Source organism: Sus scrofa, chromosome 13 (assembly GCF_054392235.1).
Source record: "Sus scrofa isolate SSC_HxYL_T2T_F1_AM1 chromosome 13, Sscrofa_HxYL_maternal_Yorkshire_Landrace_v2.0, whole genome shotgun sequence".
NCBI classification, from domain to species: domain Eukaryota; kingdom Metazoa; phylum Chordata; class Mammalia; order Artiodactyla; family Suidae; genus Sus; species Sus scrofa.
The window spans coordinates 222,191,308-222,209,880 of NC_139395.1; the positions used below are offsets into that span (position 1 = coordinate 222,191,308).

The following is an 18,573-nucleotide window of genomic DNA, read 5'->3' on the forward strand; positions in this document are numbered from 1 at the left end:
TCTCAGCTGAGCTGAGTGGCCACTGCCACTCGCCGTGCCCCCTCTGGATGAGAGGAAAATGGCACGGAGGTTGCGTGAAGTGTCATCCGACCCACTTCTAATCATGGTGGGATGACAGGGGCCAGATTTCCCGTCCCACCTTTAGCCGCTGGAAAGCGTGTGAGGCTGCAAACTTCACACACCACCCAGTAGGAGCGCACACGTGCGGGCCCTCCCCCAGCGCGTGCTCTCGGGGTGCAGCTGAGCCCGGGGAGTCTGGCCTACGGGACTCCACGAAGGCTGGAGTCTGTGCAGAAGAATGCTGGAGCAGATAGGGTTACATGAAGAAGGAGCCGCAGAGAGCGAGCCTTGGTCTGCACGTGTGTGTGCGAAGGCGGAGTCTGGAAAGGGGCGCGCGTGGTGGTTCTCACAGGGCTGCGGCTCACGGTGTGTTCTCCGGGGCGAATGGAAGGACCGCAGCACGCGGAGGCCAGGGCGCATCCTCAGAGGCCGCGCCCAGCGCTAGATGCCGGCCTGCTCAGGACCCACCGAAGCGGCTTCCGACTCCTCCGAGTCGGTTAACCGCCTCCCCAAGCAAAGCCCAACAACACAACCCGCCCTGCAGCACCTGGTGTCCGCATGTCCAGGAACGAAGCAAATCGCTTGTCAGACCAATGAGCGGGGAAATGCAACCGGGAGTCGAGAAACGGCAATGACAGAAGCAGCTCCAGGTGGCTCCCCAGCTCCCAGACGAGAGAATTGGCGGAGAAGGGTGTTAAAACTCAGCCTGCTGCTGTCAACATGCTCCATGTGTTCAGTGACCGAGAAGAGATGCACAAGATGAGGAGAGAGTGGAAGATACAAAAAAGACCCCAGTCTTTTGGAAAGGAAGAGGCTCGGGCAGGACTCGTAGGAGGTCAGCCATTGCGGAGACAGGCCAGTATTCCTGAAGACTCAGTGCTGGGAACACCACGCTGAAATGAAACCAAAAAAAAAAAAAAAAAAAAAAGGCAGGGAAAAAAGAAATAGCATCACTGGGGCCAAAAGAGGAGGAACAGATATGAACCTCAGTTCCAGAGAAGCTGGAAAGTATTTGAAAAAAATAATGGCTAAAATTTTTGCAAGTTTGATGAAAACTGATTTTCAAGACGATCAGTCAATCCCGAGCAGAAGAAACACGAAGGAAACCACACCCATGCTTATCATAACCAAATTTCTGGAACTCTCTAAAGCAGATTTAAAAAGGGACCAGAGGCAAAATCCTACAATTTACAGAGGAGACAAGATGACATCACGGTGGACTGCTCATCAGAAGCGCTGCAATCCAGAAGATGATGGGGGGGTATCTTTAAAACACGGAAAGAAAAAAAGCTTCAACCTGTAATTTCATAGCCAGCAGAATCTCTTTCCAAAGTGAAAGCTAAATTAAGACTTTTTCAAACATTCAAAAGCTGAAAAAATTTATCAGCCGACTTGAACTCTGGGAAGCACAGAGGCAGTCTTCTGGGGACAGGGAAAGTGGCACCGGATGGAAATTTAGATCAGAAGAAAGAGAGAGCAGAAGAAATATGGGAAAATAGAAAAGATTTTGTCCTCTCATTTTATTCTTTTTAATTTTTTCTTTGTCTGTGCCCACGGCATACAGACATTCTTGGGTGAGGGATCAAACCTGTGCCCAGCAGTGACCTGAGCCACTGCAGTGACAATGCCAGATCCTTAACCCACTGAGCCACCAGGAAACTCTTGTCCTCTCTTTTAAAAAGCCTTTTAAAAAGTAAATTAGGCGTTCCCATTGTGGCTCAGCAGAAATGAACCTGACTAGCATCCGTGAGGATACAGCTTCAATCCCTGGCCCCGCTCCCGGGGTTAAGGATCTGGCATTGCAGACGCGGCTCGGATCGGGCGTTGCTGTGGCTGCAGTGTAGGCTGGCAGCTGCAGCTCCAGTTCTGCCCCTGGCCTGGGACCCTCCATACGCTGCGGGTAATAGGTCATTTACCGTTTAAAGTAAAAGTACTGACAATGTGTTGTAGAGTTTGTGAGTAGGAAAGGGACGGCGGCAACACAGCACAAAGTCCAGAAGTGGGAACGTGGACACGGTGGCCAGGCTCTTGAAATGCACGCGACCTGTTGTCACACCGCAGGAGGCAGACAGGAGGCACTGAAGGTGCACGCATCCTAAGTTCTTGGGACACCTTGAAACAAACAGGTACAGCTAATAAGCTAATAACGGAAATGAAATGGAATCTTAAAAAAAAATCGCGGATCAGGAGAAGACAGAAAGCCAGGAAAAAATGAAAGAAATAAACCCAAGTAGGACACAGAGAAAGATGACAGACTGAATCCCAACCGTATCAACAATCGCACCAAATCACAGGTGGCCTGAAAATGCCAAATAAAAGGCATTTTGTCAGTGGCAGAGCAGACACAAAAAGATGGGGCGAAAGTGCTTCCCACGTTAAACACAGACCCAGGTTAAAAGCGAAAGGCTGGAGAAGTAGATACCAAAAGCCAGTGGAAACCCCAGGCCAGTCCAGGCGGATACTTTAACATCAGACAAGGTAGATTTCAGGACGAGAAAGGTTGTCCTCACGGTGATAAAAGGGGCCCAGGTCATCAAGAGAAATAACATTTTGAATATATGTTCACCTTCTAAGAGCTTCACAGTACATGCAGCAAACGCGGAGAGAACTGAAAGGCAAATTAGACAAATGCACAGCTACAGGAGGAACGTTCAACATTCCTCTTTGGATAACTGATAGAACCAGTAAGAGAAAGTCAGCAAAGGGAGCGAAAACTCCAGCACCACCATCCATTCCTTTAACGTGACGGGTGTGATGAAAGATCAGCCCACCCGACAGCAGCAGGACGCGTGTTCTTTGCAAGTACGCGAGATAGACCTGACGCTGGGCCGTGAAACAAATCTCCGTAAATAAAAGGGGACAGCAACTGTGCAAAGTGTTTCCTCTGCTCACAGAGAGTTAAAGGAGAAAGCAGTAATTGAAAGCTGTCTGGAAAAACCTCAAATATGCGAAGGCTCGATGAAGGTGCTTAAATGGTCAAAGAGGAAGTCACGAGGGGAATTTGCCGACAGCTTGGACTGAGTGGAAGTGAAAACATAATGCATCCGAATTTGTGGAATGCAGGTAAAACAGTGCTTAGCAGTTTATAGTATTAAGTGATCATATGAGCACAGAGAGCAGTTTTTAAATCAACAGTTTAGGAGTTCCCGTCGTGGCTCAATGGTTAGTGAACCCAACTAGGATCCATGAGGATATGGGTTCAATCCCTGGCCTCGCTCAGTGGGTTAAGGATCCAGGGTTGCCATGAGCTGTGCTGTAGGTTGCAGACGAGGCTTGGAACCCACATTGCTGTGGCTGTCTGTGACTTAGGCCAGTGGCTACAGTTCCACTTGGACCCCTAGGTTCCTAGCCTGGGAACCTCCATATGCCGCAGGTGCAGCCCTAAAAGACAAAAAAAAAAAAAAAAAAAAATGATTTAAGCTTCAACATTAAGAAAAAGTAAACAAAAGAGAAACAGCAAAGAGCTGAAATCAATGAAAAAAATGAACAATAGAAAATTATCAAAGAAATCAAACGTTGGTTCTTTGAAAGAATCATTAACATTGATAGACCCCTAATTAGATTGATCAGAAAAAAAAAAAAGGAAGAAGAAAAACGACCCAAATCTGGAGTTTCTGTTGTGGTGCAGCGTAAACGAATCCAACTAGGAACCGTAAGGTTGTGGGTTCGATCCCTGGCCTCACTCAGTGGGTTAAGGATCTGGCATTGCTGTGAGCTGTAGCATAGGTTGTAGACACTGCTCGGGTCCTGCGTTGCTGTGACTGTGGTGTAGGCCAGGGGCTACAGCTCCGATTCGACCCCTAGCCTGGGAACCTCCATGTGCTACAGGTTCGGCCTTAAAAAGCCAAAAGCCAAAAAAAAAAAAAAAACAGGATCCAGCACTGTCACTGCAGCAGCTTGGGTTGCTGCTATGGTGTGGGTTTGATCACTGGCCTGGGAACGTCCACGTGCCTTGGGTGTGGCCTAAAATAAAAGGAAATAAAATAGAGAGAAGGAGGCCCTACAAGTCCTATGGGTATTAAAAGGATGGCAAGGAAATACGACAAACTTTATGGCAGGAAAATTTACAACACAGATGAAAGAGACACATGCCTGGGACAGAACAAGTCACTGAAACTTATTCAAGCCAAAATAGACCCAAATAACCTTGCAAAACCTCTAACAAAGAAAGCTCTTGGCCCAGATGACACTTTATGAATTATCAAAGTCCCCCAGTAACTAGAGGAGGCAGGCACACTTCTTAGTTCAGTTATGAGGCCAGCACCACCCTGGTACCCACGCTAGACAAAGTCTAGGGACCGATATCCGTCACGACGTAGAAAATTTTAGCCAATCAAACCAGCAACATGCAAAAGGGGTTCTGCCTCCTAATCAGATGGGGTTTATCCCAGGGATGCAGGGCTGGTTTAACATTCACAGCCAATCGTTATAATTCCCTTTATTGACAAACCAAAAAGAACACCACTCAGTGGTGACTATCTCACTGGTGAAAAAAAAGCATTTAATACTCATTTGCGGTTTAAGAACGTCTCTGAGGAGTTCTCCTGTGGCCCACTGGGTTAGGGATCCAGCATTGTCACCGCAGCGGCTAGAGTCACTGCTGGGGCGTGGGTTTGATTCCCGGCCCAGGCGCTTCCACATGCCACAGGCTCTGCCGAAAAAAAGAAAAAGTCTCAGAAAACTAGAGCTTGCTCTGTCTAATAAAGGGCATCTATAAAAACCCTGTAACTACCGTTCTAGTTAATGGGGGAGACTGAAGTTTTCCTTCTAGATCAGCAACAAGGCCAGGACGAGTGCTCTCACCGCCCTATTCAGCATCATACCGGGAAAGGAAGGCCAGGAAAGGAAGAAAAGGCACACAGAATGGGAACAAAAGAGTGGCATTATCTTCATTCACGGATGGCACCGTGGCCTATGTGGAAAACCCTACGAAATCCACAAAAACCTTGCTGGAACCGGTAGGTGAGTTTGGTGAATTTACAGGACATAGGTCAGTCTAACAAAATTTATTTCATTTCTCTCTGCTGGTGCTGAACCACTGAAAGCTGTAACAAAGCACCGTTTACAACAGCGTCAAAAATACGAAATGCATAGGGATAAACATAAGAAAGCAGTGCCAAGAGAAATTAAACAAGACCTAAATAAAACGTGAGCCAGACCATGTTAATGGACCACAGGACCCAGTGTTATTAAAATGTCAGGTCTTGAATAGACATTTCTCCAAGGAAGATATACAGATGGCCAACAAACACATGAAAAAATGCTCAACATCGCTGGTTATAAGAGAAATGCAAATCAAAACTACCATGAGATATCACCTCACACCAGTCAGAGTGGCCCTCATTAATAAATCCACAAATAACAAGTGCTGGAGGGGCTGTGGAGAAAAGGGAACCCTCCTGCACTGCTGGTGGGAATGTAAACTGGTACAGCCACTATGGAGAACAGTTTGGAGATATCTTAGAAATCTATACATAGAACTTCCATACGACCCCGCAATCCCACTCTTGGGAATCTATCTGGACAAAGCTCTACTTAAAAGAGACACATGCACCCGCATTTTCATTGCAGCACTATTCACAATAGCCAGGACATGGAAACAACCCAAATGTCCATCGACAGATGATTGGATTCGGAAGAGGTGGTATATATACACAGTGGAATACTACTCAGCCATAAAAAAGAATGACATAATGCCATTTGCAGCAACATGGATGGAACTAGAGAATCTCATACTGAGTGAAATGAGCCAGAAAGACAAAGACAAATACCATATGATATCACTTATAACTGGAATCTAATATCCAGCACAGGAGTTCCCGTCGTGGCGCAGTGGTTAACGAATCCGACTAGGAACCATGAGGTTGCGGGTTCGGTCCCTGCCCTTGCTCAGTGGGTGAACGATCCGGCGTTGCCGTGAGCTGTGGTGTAGGTTGCAGATGCGGCTCGGATCCCGTGTTGCTGTGGCTCTGGCGTAGGCTAGTGGCTACAGCTCCGATTGGACCCCTAGCCTGGGAACCTCCATATGCCGCGGGAGCGGCCCAAAGAAATAGCAAAAAGACAAAATAATAATAATAATAATAATATCCAGCACAAATGAACATCTCCTCAGAAAAGAAACTCATGGACTTGGAGAAGAGACTTGTGGCTGCCTGGTGGGAGGGGGAGGGAGTGGGAGGGATCGGGAGCTTGGGCTTATCAGACACAACCTAGAATAGATTTACAAGGAGATCCTGCTGAATAGCATTGAGAACTATGTCTAGACACTCATGTTGCAACAGAAGAAAGGGTGGGGGAAAAAATGTAATTGTAATGTATACATGTAAGGATAACCTGACCCCCTTGCTGTACAGTGGGAAATAAAAAAAAAAAAAAAAAAAGAGCAATACATTAAAAAAAATAAATAAATAAAATAAAATGTCAGGTCTGCCAAAATTAATATATAGATTCAATGCAATCGCAATCAAAAGGCTGGCAAGGCTTTTTTTTTTTTTACCTTTTTTTTTTTAATGCCGCGTCCATGACATATGGGCGTCCCCAGGCTAGGGACTGAATTGGAGCTGCAGCTGCCAGCCTACTCCAGAGATCACAGCAATGCTGGATCCTTAACCCACCGAGCGAGGCCAGGGGTCGAACCTGAGTCCTCATGGATACTAGTCAGATTTGTTTCCGCTGAGCCACACTGGGAACTCCCTGGCAAGGCTTTTTGTAGAAATGTACAAGCTAAAATTTGCATGGACATCCAAGAACCTAGGAGAGCGGCAGCAATTTTAAAGAAGCCAACGAAAGAGGAGCTGGTGGGAGGAACTGGACTTCCTCTATGGCTACAGTAACGCAGACATCGTGGAACCGGCCAGAAGGTGTGCTTGAAGATCCGTGGAACCGAGTAGATTCTCGAAACAAACCCGCGCATTGATAGTCCATTTATTTCCAACAGAAGTTCCAACGTAATTCGGTGGCAAAGGTTAACATTGCCAGCAGATGGTGCCAGGACTGTTGGACGGCCGTGAGCCTTTGTCCCACGTTAAAAAATTAACTCACTGTGGATCAGACTTGAAGGCGAACGCTGAAACCTGAAGACTTAGAGAACAAACGTGGTGTATACACATAAAGTAATAGCATTCAGCCTTGAAAACAAAATTCTGACACCTGCTGCGACATAAACGGACCTTGAGGACACAATGCCTGGACACCAAAGGACAAGCACCGCGGGGTTCCGCTCACGCGAGGTCCTCAGAGGCGTCAAGTTCATAGACACAGCAGGCAGGATGGCGGGCACCAGGGGATTGGGTGGGGGTGGGAGGGAGGGAGGGATGGGGCACTTTCACTTGGGAAGGTGAGCTTGGCTGGACGGTGGTGCCCCACAGTGGCCCCACAGTGTGAAGGTGCCTCATGCCTCTGAATTGTACGCTGAGAGGTGATTTAAATGGTAATTTTTATGTGTCTGTTACCACAATTGAAAGCAAGCAAGCAAACAAACACAAGGCTAAAACTAGCCAGGAGGCCCAGGGTCTTGCTCTGTCGGTCAGAGGCCGAAGCTGTGCTGGAGGGCGGGCTGGGCTGCCGGGAGGAGCGCGTCCTGCAGGGTCGGTGGGTTTGGAGGCCTCGGAGTGAGGGTGAGGTCGAGGTCGGCCTCCTCCTGGGAGCCAGAGCCCGGAGGGAGCCCAGGGGCCTGGAGACTGTTTTGCTCCGTTGTCGCAGGCGGCCGCCCACCTTCCGCTGTTCCCAGGAGCCTGCAGGGGAGGCTGAAAGTGCTCCGCAGTCCTTGCTGGGGTGTGACCTCAGGATCGCTCCCGTCTGCTCATTGCGGGCCGTCTATGGGGCTGCGTGTGGGGCGGGGGAGGGTGTAGCAGCCCTCGGAAAGGCCCCCGTCGGCTGTGTCGCGGGGGGGTTGCGGAGTTCGCGGACTGTGCTGTTGTCATCAGGAGCTGAAGTTCACCCGAAACCGCCCTCGCTGCGTGCAGATTGTTCACTGAGGTTTTCCAGTCCTGCCCAAGTTCATTCCCGTTTGTGCCTTTCACTTTCAGGCCTTCTCGTCGGAAACCTCCAAGGACCCTCGTTCCCGCCCACCCTGCCGACCCCGTGCCTCGGTGAGTGAGAGGGAGGCGGCTGGCACTTGAGCCGCGTGTGTGCGTGTGCGTGTGTCTCTGTTCCCTGGAGCAGCCTTGGAGTGAGTCCCGCCCCAGAGATCTGGACCTGGCTGTGCTGGCAGACACCACAGTCTGTCGCCCTGGGAGCCAGGCTCGCCGATCCCGCCTCAGCGACATTAAAGGGACCGAGTGGGGCGCAGAGCGGGACCTTGAGGCGTTGTTGGTTGATGCTCTTTTTCTTACAGCCAAAGGATATGCGTTGTAATCAGTTCCCACTTGTCCGACGTCCAAGTGACAAGGTTCAGGTGACGTGGTTTCCCCTTCCGGCCTTTCCTGGAAGGATGACCTCGGGGCCGAGCGGAAGCCGCTGCTGGGTTCGGGGGGGACGACTGTGGGGCCAGAGCCAGACCAGCTTTTGCGAGCTGACTGGAAGCCCGGGGGTCTCTCTGACATGGAGGTGACTGACCAGTGTGGACGTCGGGTGGACCACGCCCTGGAGGTCAGGGTGCACGTTTGCCGTCGGATATTGTGCTCCTGCAGGAGGGCCCTCTTACCCCCGAAGCCCCTGGACAACGAGCAGCTGGCAGAGAGCACGGATGGGGTGGCCCTGGTTCATCCGAGGCTGAGGACAGAGCCGGTCCCACAGAGTGACCTCCCGTGACCTGGGCCCTCTCCCGTTCTCCCGTGTCCTGACTCCGGGTGGTCCTGCCTTTGGTTCTGCACCGACCGCCCCCCTTCTGTGCACCCGGTCTTGGGGTCTGTTGCATGAGGTGACTGAGTGACAGCTTCTGTTTGTATTAATCCAGCCATGACCAGAAGGCCTCCCTCTGCCATTGCTTCTGCAGGCCTGGGAGACCTTTTAAAGTGCTGGCTGCAGAGAGCAAGTCCAGCCATCACGTTAGGAAGTTGACAAATTTAGCTCTTGATTCCCAGCTCTGGGTGGGCAGGCAGTTTACCCTCCTGGGCAGTAGTGGCTCCGTGTGCTGGTAACGACTAGTCGGTTAACGCCAAGCCAGCGCCAATCTCATCCTTTTTATATTTACAGTCACGATTTATTAAAAGCGATGCTGCTTAAATATATGAAGGGAACACTGCAGTCCTTGGTTTTCAAATTAAAATTACTCTGTTTCATATCTCTTAGTGATTATGCATTTCGTTATGATAAAGTTGGATAACTGGTGGTATAAATATGAGACACGCCACACCTCTCAGCGCCCAGTGTTCTCTGTGTGTCTCAGCTCCGACGTTCTGAATCAACAAATGTTTACTTCCTCTTTTGGCTCTTTTGGTGCTGATGTAACACACAGCTTTGGTCCCAGCTGTTCAGTGGCCGCAAGCGGCGGAAGAGCATCAGGCCACGTTGTAACCTGAGGCTGAGCTCTCAGGTGTGTTCCTCTCTTTTTGACTATCACCTGGCTGCAGGGCTAAAAGGCTTCTCGCCCCGGAACGGCCACTGCCCAGGGCGTGGCCTGCGATGGCCACAGGGGCCTCCGGTAGCACCAAGAGCCGTTCGGTCTGTGAAGCGTGCTGCCTTGTGCATGGCAGGCCTGTGTCATCGCCATCGGCTTGTTCCTGGGGGAGAGTCACCCTTGTCACTGGTCATCGGCCAGGCCTCCCCCGGAAGGGCAGCACTTGGGGAAGCTGGAGATGGAAATCGGGTTGGCCTCCCTGTCTGCTGGGGACGGGACCTCGGAGGTCGGTAACGACTGAGGACGGGGAGCAAGGACGGGACGGCGCGGGGGAGACAGTGCGTGACAACTCCCAGATCGGGTTTATAACCGAGCACGCGGCCAGGTTAACTCAACATGGTCAAAAAGGACTTTGAGTGACATCTATACAACTCACCAATTTTTAGAGGCAGGAAAGAGAAAACAAAACACTTCCCTGCCCCCGAGCTAGTGATCATCAATATTGAAATTTTAAGCAAAATCATTCATTTATGACTTGAACTGACACCACTCAAAAGACGTCTAATAAACATCTGAAAAGACGTGCACGTTCATCGGTCGTCAGAGAAATGAGGGGCACGGACTGCAGGGGGCGCTGTCTGAATCGCGCCACCCAAAGCGGAAGGGCGGAGCCCAGTGGACAAGGGCCGGCGCTTCGGGGCTCTGACGCCGTGGTGGCTGCAACGTGGTGCGGTCTCTTTGGAGAGCTCTTACCTTGGTGGTTACGCCCGTGGGCTCCGAGCTGAGCGCTTTCAAAGTCCCTCATCAATCACTTCTCTTCCCGCCCATGTGGAGGGCGTCGTGTTAGTAGCGGTTTCCCCATGAGGACGAAGCCTCCAGATAAGCCATTTGCCTGTGCTCACCTGCCTGGGGGGCCCATCTGCTGTCCTGGTGCCCTGCCCTGTCCCTGCTGGCCCCTGGTGCCCCGTGGACACCTGGGGGGGCCGTCGTGCCTTGCCAGCCCTGCAGGATGCTGCGGGGAGGGAGGGAGAGGCTGGGGGAACCCGGCTAGGGACCCCGGCTAGGGACCCCGGCTAGGGGGTGGTCCTGTGGGTGGACTCGGGCTCTGGGGCCTGGAGTTTCCACCAGCTTTTCTTTCAAGTTTAAGAGAATCGGGAGGTTTCCTTCGTCCTGCTTACGTTCTGATGCTGACTCGGTGCCTTCCCTCCCCGCCCCCACCCCGTGGCCCACATGGGCCGAGGGCTCGGACTCAGTCCAGGGGGCCAGGGGCTGGGCGAGGTGGGGGCCCCCCTGCGCAGCAGATTGTCTTTGCTCTGAAGGTGACAGGAGGGGACGAGCAAAGGGCTTAGACTTTGACCGGCCAAGTTGTGTCTAAAGAAGGCGTGTGGCCTGCGGGAGAAGTTTCTCCCCTTAAAGAGCAGCCTTATCAGCATTCAGCCAGTCAGTTAGACTTCGTAACCACCGCAGAGACAAAAGGTTGGCACTTTACAAGCAAGGAAGGCAAATGCTTGTTAATAATTAAGTTGTAATTAAAGAAATAATGTGTGCTCAGAACAATGAAACACAGAACCAAATCTAATAAATAATCATTTCATTCTTTACTCCATCCGCAATCCTGCCCTTTCTCCTGGAGGGAACTACGTATAAACGGTTGGTGGTTAATCCTTCCAGAACTTGTCAAAAAATGCACATGAGAACACACACGCAGTTTCTAAAAATGTGTTTATGCGCCATGACGTACACTGGCACACCTTGCTTTCCGCTTGCATGGTTGGCTTCTAGTGCACAGGTCTCGCTCGTTTAAAACACATAAACTTCCTCTTTTATGCAGGTCTTAAAGGGCATGGCTGGATGTACATGCACACGTGCACATGCACACACATGCACACGCATGCTCCTGCTCTGTGAGAACGTCTGGGGGATTATTTCAGAGCACAGGTACCTGGTTCTAATGAGTTTATTAGAACCAGGGTGTGCTTTCAAGACTTGAGATGTGCGTGCGTGTCTGAGAAAGTGTCATGGAGCGGGCACACTCGTTCTGGTGTGGAAGGGCTGGCGGCGAGCCGGAGACAGTCAGGTGACCACGACGAGGGCCTCGAGGCTCTGCGGTGTCTGAGCAGCCCCGCCCGGCGCAGAAGCCTGGCCTGCTGGAAGGGGGCTTTGCCTCCTGCCAACGTGGAGACCCTGGCTGGTGCTGTTTGCCCTTTGGTGGGGAGGAAATGGGGTGGGGGCGGGGCTGGGTGGGGGAAGGTGGGCTCTACGTGGAAGATTCCCTTCCCACCAAGGGGTGTCTGTTTTCTGGAACACTCCGTACCACCACGTTCCTCTTTGGGTCACATGTAAAGGGTTGTGTGCATGCATAATTACATGCATTTTGTCGCTGGGTCACCCGTGTTCGTTAGCAGAGCTGCATCCGTCAAGCATCTAAAGGGCAAGCAGAGCAGCAGCAGCGGGAACAGGGCTGGGGCCTCCCTCGGACTCTGCCTGTCCTGCAGCCGCCGTCCGCCTGGCAGCTCCCATCTCTCGGTGAATAGAGCTGACAAGGAGCCTCTTGAGTCACTGAGCCTGGAGCACCAGCACTCCGTGCCGCCACCAGCCTGGCTTTGCCCAGGGCTCTGGCTGAAACAGAAGGCCGTGGCGTCTGGGGAAGCCCCCCCCCCCCCGTGTGAATGGAAATTAGGAAGTGTGTCTGCAGAAACACGGACACACCAGCTCCGAGGGGGAGGGATGCCTGGCCTTCGCGTACCTGCCGGGGGGCGCGGGGCGGGGGGGTCTGGCTCCCTCTGGGCTCAGGGCCGCTTCGCTGGCTCCCGGTCCCGCTCCGACGGGAGCGCTTTCTCCTGGGAGCCGGGAGCAGCCCCGGGGAGGAGGGGGGCACAGCCTGGCTGACCCGCCGCCCGCGGACCTTTGTTTCCCAGTAACTTGCCTCAAGGACGTCCTGGACCTTCTGCGTAGACGTCACATCGCCTGCGAATGGTGGAGGCTTTTCTTCTTCTTCACCCCGTTTCTCTCATTGTCCCCCTGTCTCATCACAGGGGCCGCAGGGAGATCTCTGGGGGGACGTGGCCACGGCCGAGGTCCCGACCGTGCTGGCCGCGCTGCGTGCCAGCCTCTGCTTTTCCTGAATCTCAGGAAGTAATCGAGCTGTTTTTCTTCCGTGTCCCTTGTCAGCGCTGACCGGATGAACTGATGTGGCTGTGGCCGACCGCTCCTGTGTCCTGGCGTCAACCAGCTTTGGTCATGATGTGTTCTGGCTATTTTTTTTTTTGTCTCTTGCTATTTCTTGGGCCGCTCCCTCGGCATGCGGAGGTTCCCAGGCTAGGGGTCGAATCGGAGCTGTAGCCACCGGCCTACGCCAGAGCCACAGCAACGCGGGATCCGAGCCGCGTCTGCAACCTACACCACAGCTCACGGCAACGCTGGATCGTTAACCCACTGAGCAAGGCCAGGGATGGAACCCACGTCCTCATGGTTCCTAGTCGGATTCATTCACCACTGCGCCACGACGGGAACTCCTGTTCTGGCTTTTTGACGACGTGGCTGGAACCAGTTTGCTCACACACATCTGCTGTGCGTGTCCTGTCCGTAGCCACACCTGTGACTGGCCTGCGACGTCACAGGCATGTTTGGCTTGCTGGTGTTTGTTGATGCTTCTAGCATTCCTCCGCTAAGCGAGTGCGGACTCGGGGGTCCTCACACGGGAAGGGTTCGGTGGGCGCGTCCCCTCCGGGGGAAGCCCATGGTGAGCCTGACCCTCTAAGCTGCCCCGCGTCTCTTGAGGGTTACCATCCGGACGTGAGGTGGGACCTTGTGAAGTTACCTGCCCAGCACTCGCTTTAAAGACAGACAGCGACTTTCATGAATGGATTTCCTGCCGTCACACCACCCTTGCATTCGTGGAGCAAACCCCACTTGGTCATGATGTGCTGTCTTTTTAATGTGCTTTTAGATTCCGCCTGCTGGTTTTTAAAGGAATTTTTGTATGTATCCTCACTGGGAGAGAGCAGTGGGTCTCAAACTTTTGGTCTCTTCACACTCTTAAAAAAGCGCTGAGTCCTCCAATGGCTTTTTGTTCTTGTGGGTCACGACTACTGTGGTTCCGAGCTGGGGGTGGCCCTCCCCCACCCAAGGGGGCATTCGGCAAGACATGACTGGTGTGGTGGGGTGTCTCTCCTGGACTGGCACCTAGTGGGTAGAAGTCAGGGGTACTGCCAGATGACCTGCAGTGCCCAGGACAGCCCGAGACAGAGGAGCACCCGGTCCAAAATATCAGTAGTGCTGCACTTGAGAAACTGCTGCTGATATGCAATAGCTGAGAAATTAACACAGAATATTTTATTTTATTTTGCTGGCCTTTTAGGGCCACGCTCACAGCACATGGAGTTTCCCAGGCTAGGGGTCAAATCAGAGCTACACCTGCCGGCCCACAGCCTCAGCAATGTGGCATCCGAGCCACACCTGCGACCTACACTACAGCTCACGGCAACGCCAAACACTTAACCCACTGAGAGAGGCCAGGGATCAAACCCGCAACCCCATGGTTGCGAGTCAGATTTGTTTCCGTGGCGCTGCAACGGGAACGCCATAATGTTTTAAAATACTTATTTAATAATTTATTTGAAAGAGGAGTTCCCGTCGTGGCGCAGTGGTTAACGAATCCGACTAGGAACCATGAGGTTGTGGGTTCGGTCCCTGCCCTTGCTCAGTGGGTTAAGGATCCGGCGTTGCCGTGAGCTGTGGTGTAGGTTGCAGACGCAGCTCGGATCCCGCGTTGCTGTGAGCTGTGGCGTAGGCCAGTGGCTACAACTCCGATTGGACCCCTAGCCTGGGAACCTCCATATGCCGTGGGAGTGGCCCAAGAAATAGCAACAACAACAACAACAAAAGACAAAAAGACAAAAAATAATAATAATAATAATAATAATAATTTATTTGAAAGAGTAGCAATAACCTCATAACATGTTAACAAACATTTATAATTAAGAAAAACTACACTTTCCAAAACCGAGAGAAGTGTAATGAGGGAGAGGTGTTATTTCCTATTTCTACGATGTAATTCGCCTCTCAGACATCTGACCTAAGGGACCCCTGAAACATCTGCTTCTGCATCAGTGTGTCTTACCGTGTTGCTTGGTGGAGGGTTGTAAAGAAAATTCTGCGTCACCAAGTATGTGCTTGGAAAACAGACGACTCTCAGATCCCTGACGGCCCTGGGGACCCCTGGGGACCTCACGTCACACTCGAGAGTGTTGATTTGGACCAGTTTCCTTCCTTCACCCCTGCCTTCCGAATTCATTCTCACATTGTGGCTTCAACGTCACACTTGCTTCAAAAAGAGGCACTTGGAAATTTCCTTCCTTTTCTATGTTCTGGAGAAGGTTAGATCATGTTAAGATCATCTGTTTTTATACGATTGGTTAGAATTCACTTTTGAAGTATCTGGTTTGGTATCTTTCATTGGCAGTATCTCTGACAGAAATCTCTTTTAATTTTATAAAAATAGGTCCATTCAGGAGCTCCCTAGTGGCTCAGCTGGTTAAGAATCTGGCGTTGTCACTACTGTGGTGCAGGTTCCATCCCTGGCCCAGGAACTTCCGCAGGCAGGAGAGGCCAAAAAGAAAAAAAAAGAAAAGAAAAAAAAACTAGTTCTGTTCAGACATTCTTTCTTTTTTATAGTCACTTTTGATATATTTTTTTCCCTTAGAAAATTGTCCATTTCATCTAGATTTTCAAATTTATTTGCATAACGATGCACAATTATTTCTATTTTTTTAAATTTATTTTCCTTTGATGGTTATTCTAATTTATGTACTGTTAATTTCCATTACCTTAGTTGATTTTTATTTCTACGGAGGACTTATCTGTTTCACTGATTTTTTTTTTCAAAAACCAGCTTTTAAAGATTTAGCTGTTAATTGCAGTGTTTTTTTCTAACTCACTTTTGCTTTTTCCCTTATTCATTCCTTCAGTTACTTTAATTTTCTCCTAACTTTTCTGAAGTGGAGGCTTCGCTCTTATTTTCATGCTGCCGTTCCTAAAGATTTAAAGTGTTTAATGTGTGCTTTAGTTTTCACGATGTTTTCTACAAATTCTGCAGTCTGCGTCTCTGCTTTCCCTAGAACGGAACATCGGAGAGGAGAATGTTTACATTTTGGAGGGCAGAAAGGCCATTTCTGCTTCCTGATTCCATCATTAATTTCTAGGGAATATTTTTCGTATTTGATTTCCTGTTTGGGATTTGTTGAAAATTTCCTCATTGCTCCATCAATGGACACTGTTATTGAACGTTTCTACGAGCCATTCAAAGAAGGCAGGCGCTGTCTTGTTAAGCACAGGATTGGCCACATGTCCTTAAATCCACGTGATCAGCCTTGCTGCTGTTACAGCCTCTGTCATCTGTCTTATTTCGCGGGGGGGTGGGGTTGTTTGTTTTTTGGGCTTTTTTTTTTTTTTTTTTTTTTTTTTTTGCTACTCCTGAGGCATATGGAAGTTCCCCGGCCAGGGATCAAACCTACACCACAGCTGCAGCTGCTGCAGTGACAACACCAGGTCCTTAACCTGCTGCGCCGCAAGGGAACTCCATCCAGTCTCTTTTAATTCTTGTATCGCCATCTCCTGTTATTGACGTGCTTTGCTCCGTTTCTTTGGCATCACCTGTAAATTCTGCTTTGTGACAAGTACAGCTGGATTATTTGGTACTTAGACATTCAGTTTATATGTTTAAGAATTTGCGTTTCCACTGTTATAAATATTCCTGCTTTGTCTTATTTAATCACTTGCCAGATATTTTATTCTCTGACATTGAGATTTTGCACCCGACGGCGGGGCATTTTCCCGCTACATGTGTTTAGTCATTATTTTCAAGACTGCTGCATCGGTTGAAGCATTTATTCTCTTGTTCCTCACAGAACTGGGCTTTGTGTCGCAGGCCAGTGTGAAGCTATTTCCCTTTGCGTAGCTGGTTTAGCCTATCGTACGGACTGACCTGACCCTGTATTGGGATTGGCGCTGTCGGCGTTTTGTGTATTTGGGGGGCAACCACACGCAGCCCTTACACCCATGTTGTTCTGTAGGTGCTGTCTGTTCTCATTCGGCCTGGTGTTTTGTTTTCTGTTTCGTGGTGTGGACTCGGTCATAGGGAAAGCGTGCATTGGCTTCTGTCGGACCCCAAGTCTCCCCCTTTTGGAGGAGGTCTGCAGTCTCTCTACCAGGAGCCGCAATAGATGCCCTGTACCCCCCCGACATGCCCACCCCCCACCCCCGCACCTGCTCCAACGCCCCTGCACACCTGGGCTCCCCCTGCCAGCTGTCAGCTGCCCCGCTGTTCGTCAGTGAGCCTGCTGGAACCCGTGGGGTGCTGGGGTGGCCCTGCCTCTCCCCCTGACATTGTCAGCACGCGGCACGTCCTGGTACACAGCTCTCTCTGCCAGTCTTCTCTCCCCAGTGGAGCTCCCCAGAGCTCCTCACCGGGCTTCCCTGGCCTCAGACGTGTCCTCCAGCTTTGCTGTGGGCAAGGGTTCAGACCGTCGTAGCCCACGGAGCCCCGTGTCCCCCCTTGTCCCCCCTTGTCCCCACCTTGTCCCTGCCCTCTTCACCTCCCCAGGACCTCGTGCCTTCATGTCTGTTTCTCAGCCCTGCTCTGTTATGCCTGCCTTCTTCCTGTTCGCATCTGTGTCTTTCTTTTGCCTTCTTTTTTTTTTCCTGCCCTGGTGGGGCAGCAGCTTCACGTGGGACCTCAGTTCCCAGACCAGGGATTGCTCTAGGCTGCAGGGAGAAACGTGCCGAATCCTAACCCTTAGACCACCAGGGAACTCCTGGCTCCAGGTTCCGTCTTTCCGGCGTCCTCTCTTAGCGTTGCGGCTTCCTGTAAATCCAGCAGACGGCTGTTGTTTCGTGACCCTGGGCCTCTGCCTGCCTCCCTCGTCATCATCCACCACCCCTCCCTGGCTTCCCTGCCTGCTCTTGAACCGAGTCTGCCCAACCCGCCCACCTGGCCCCTCCTCGGAGGGCTCCCTTTCTGCCCTAGGGCCTGAGGCTTGGGACAGTGCGTGGCTGGCTGCTCTCTGCTCCCCGGTAGGGCGAGGGCCTGAGGGCCAGGATTTGGGCTCGAGGTGTCTTCGCCCCTGTTTTGGGGCCCATGGGGCACCGGGCTGGAGGTTTGCTCCTCTGCTCTCGAGGAGGCCCTGCTGTGGCCAGACAGGCTCTGGGTGTCGTCTGCAGACGAGGAACCGGGAGCCTGAAGAAGTGACACTGGGGCAGGTCGCACGCGCCCCCCCCTGCCGTGTCCCTCCCTGCCCCCACCCCAGGAAGCTCGGCCAGGCCTTTCTCTTCTGGTGCTTCTCCATCCAGGTGCCCACCCGCCCCGACTGCATCGAAGCATCGGTCCACGCCGATAGCCGACCTCGGTGAGCACGGCCAGCCCAGCTCAGGCCCTTCCCGGGGCAGCTCCCTGGCCCGGGCCGTGCTGGCCGTGACACACCCACGCTCCTGTGCTGCAGCGTGTCTTCCTGGGCGGCGCGGGGCTCATGCTGCCCGGTCCGTCCTGGCTCTGGTGACACCAGGAATGGGGCCAGACGCTGGCTCTAGCCAGCAGTGAATGACTCTGGAGCAGCTCCGTTATTTGGCGCCTTAGCAACCTGTTTTCCGTTGATGATAAAAGCCTCGGGGTTTATGGGCGACCTTGTGTTAATCAGTAACGCGCTCCAGCCGCCGGTTCTCTGGCCGAGTCTCCGGGGCTGTGCTTATCTTTCTCTGACCTCTGGAGTCTCGGGATGGGCCGGGCGGGTGTCGGGGGAGGTGGCTGCGCCCGGCCGCTGCGGCGGAGACTGTTCCCCGGGCGCGGGAGGCCGCGGGCGACCAGCGGTAGGTGCAGGCGTCGGGTCTCCCTCCTGACGTCCCTCTGTCTTGATGCCGCTCCTGTAAAGGTTTGCAAAAGCCTCGATGCGCTGTGGGGACGCAGGCTGCTTTGTTGGGGGGCAAATGCTGTCTAGCGAGAAAGAGTCCCTCTTTGGGAG

General features: G+C 51.9%; 1 protein-coding gene and 1 long non-coding RNA gene across 5 annotated transcripts in view; one reads left to right on the forward strand and one right to left on the reverse strand.

Annotated features, from left to right (window-relative positions):
- Window positions 1–18,573, forward strand: part of AGPAT3 (1-acylglycerol-3-phosphate O-acyltransferase 3) — a 106,348-nt gene that overhangs the window by 22,479 nt on the left and 65,296 nt on the right. The window contains exon 2 of one of the 4 annotated variants that reach the window (XM_021068324.2): window positions 8,088–8,150. The exons of 1 other annotated variant lie outside the window; for it this stretch is intronic. The gene's annotated coding sequence lies outside the window, so the exon portion shown is untranslated. Of the gene's footprint in view, window positions 1–8,087; window positions 8,151–18,379; window positions 18,484–18,573 lie in introns of those variants that run through there. 2 more of the 4 variants (XM_021068328.2, XM_021068325.2) reach the window with 2 other exon arrangements.
- On the reverse strand, window positions 9,434–15,201 carry LOC146397923 (uncharacterized). Its single transcript, XR_014825278.1, has 2 exons — window positions 14,378–15,201; window positions 9,434–13,926 (listed from the first exon to the last, which is right to left on the reverse strand). It is a non-coding gene; the product is annotated as an uncharacterized LOC146397923 (long non-coding RNA).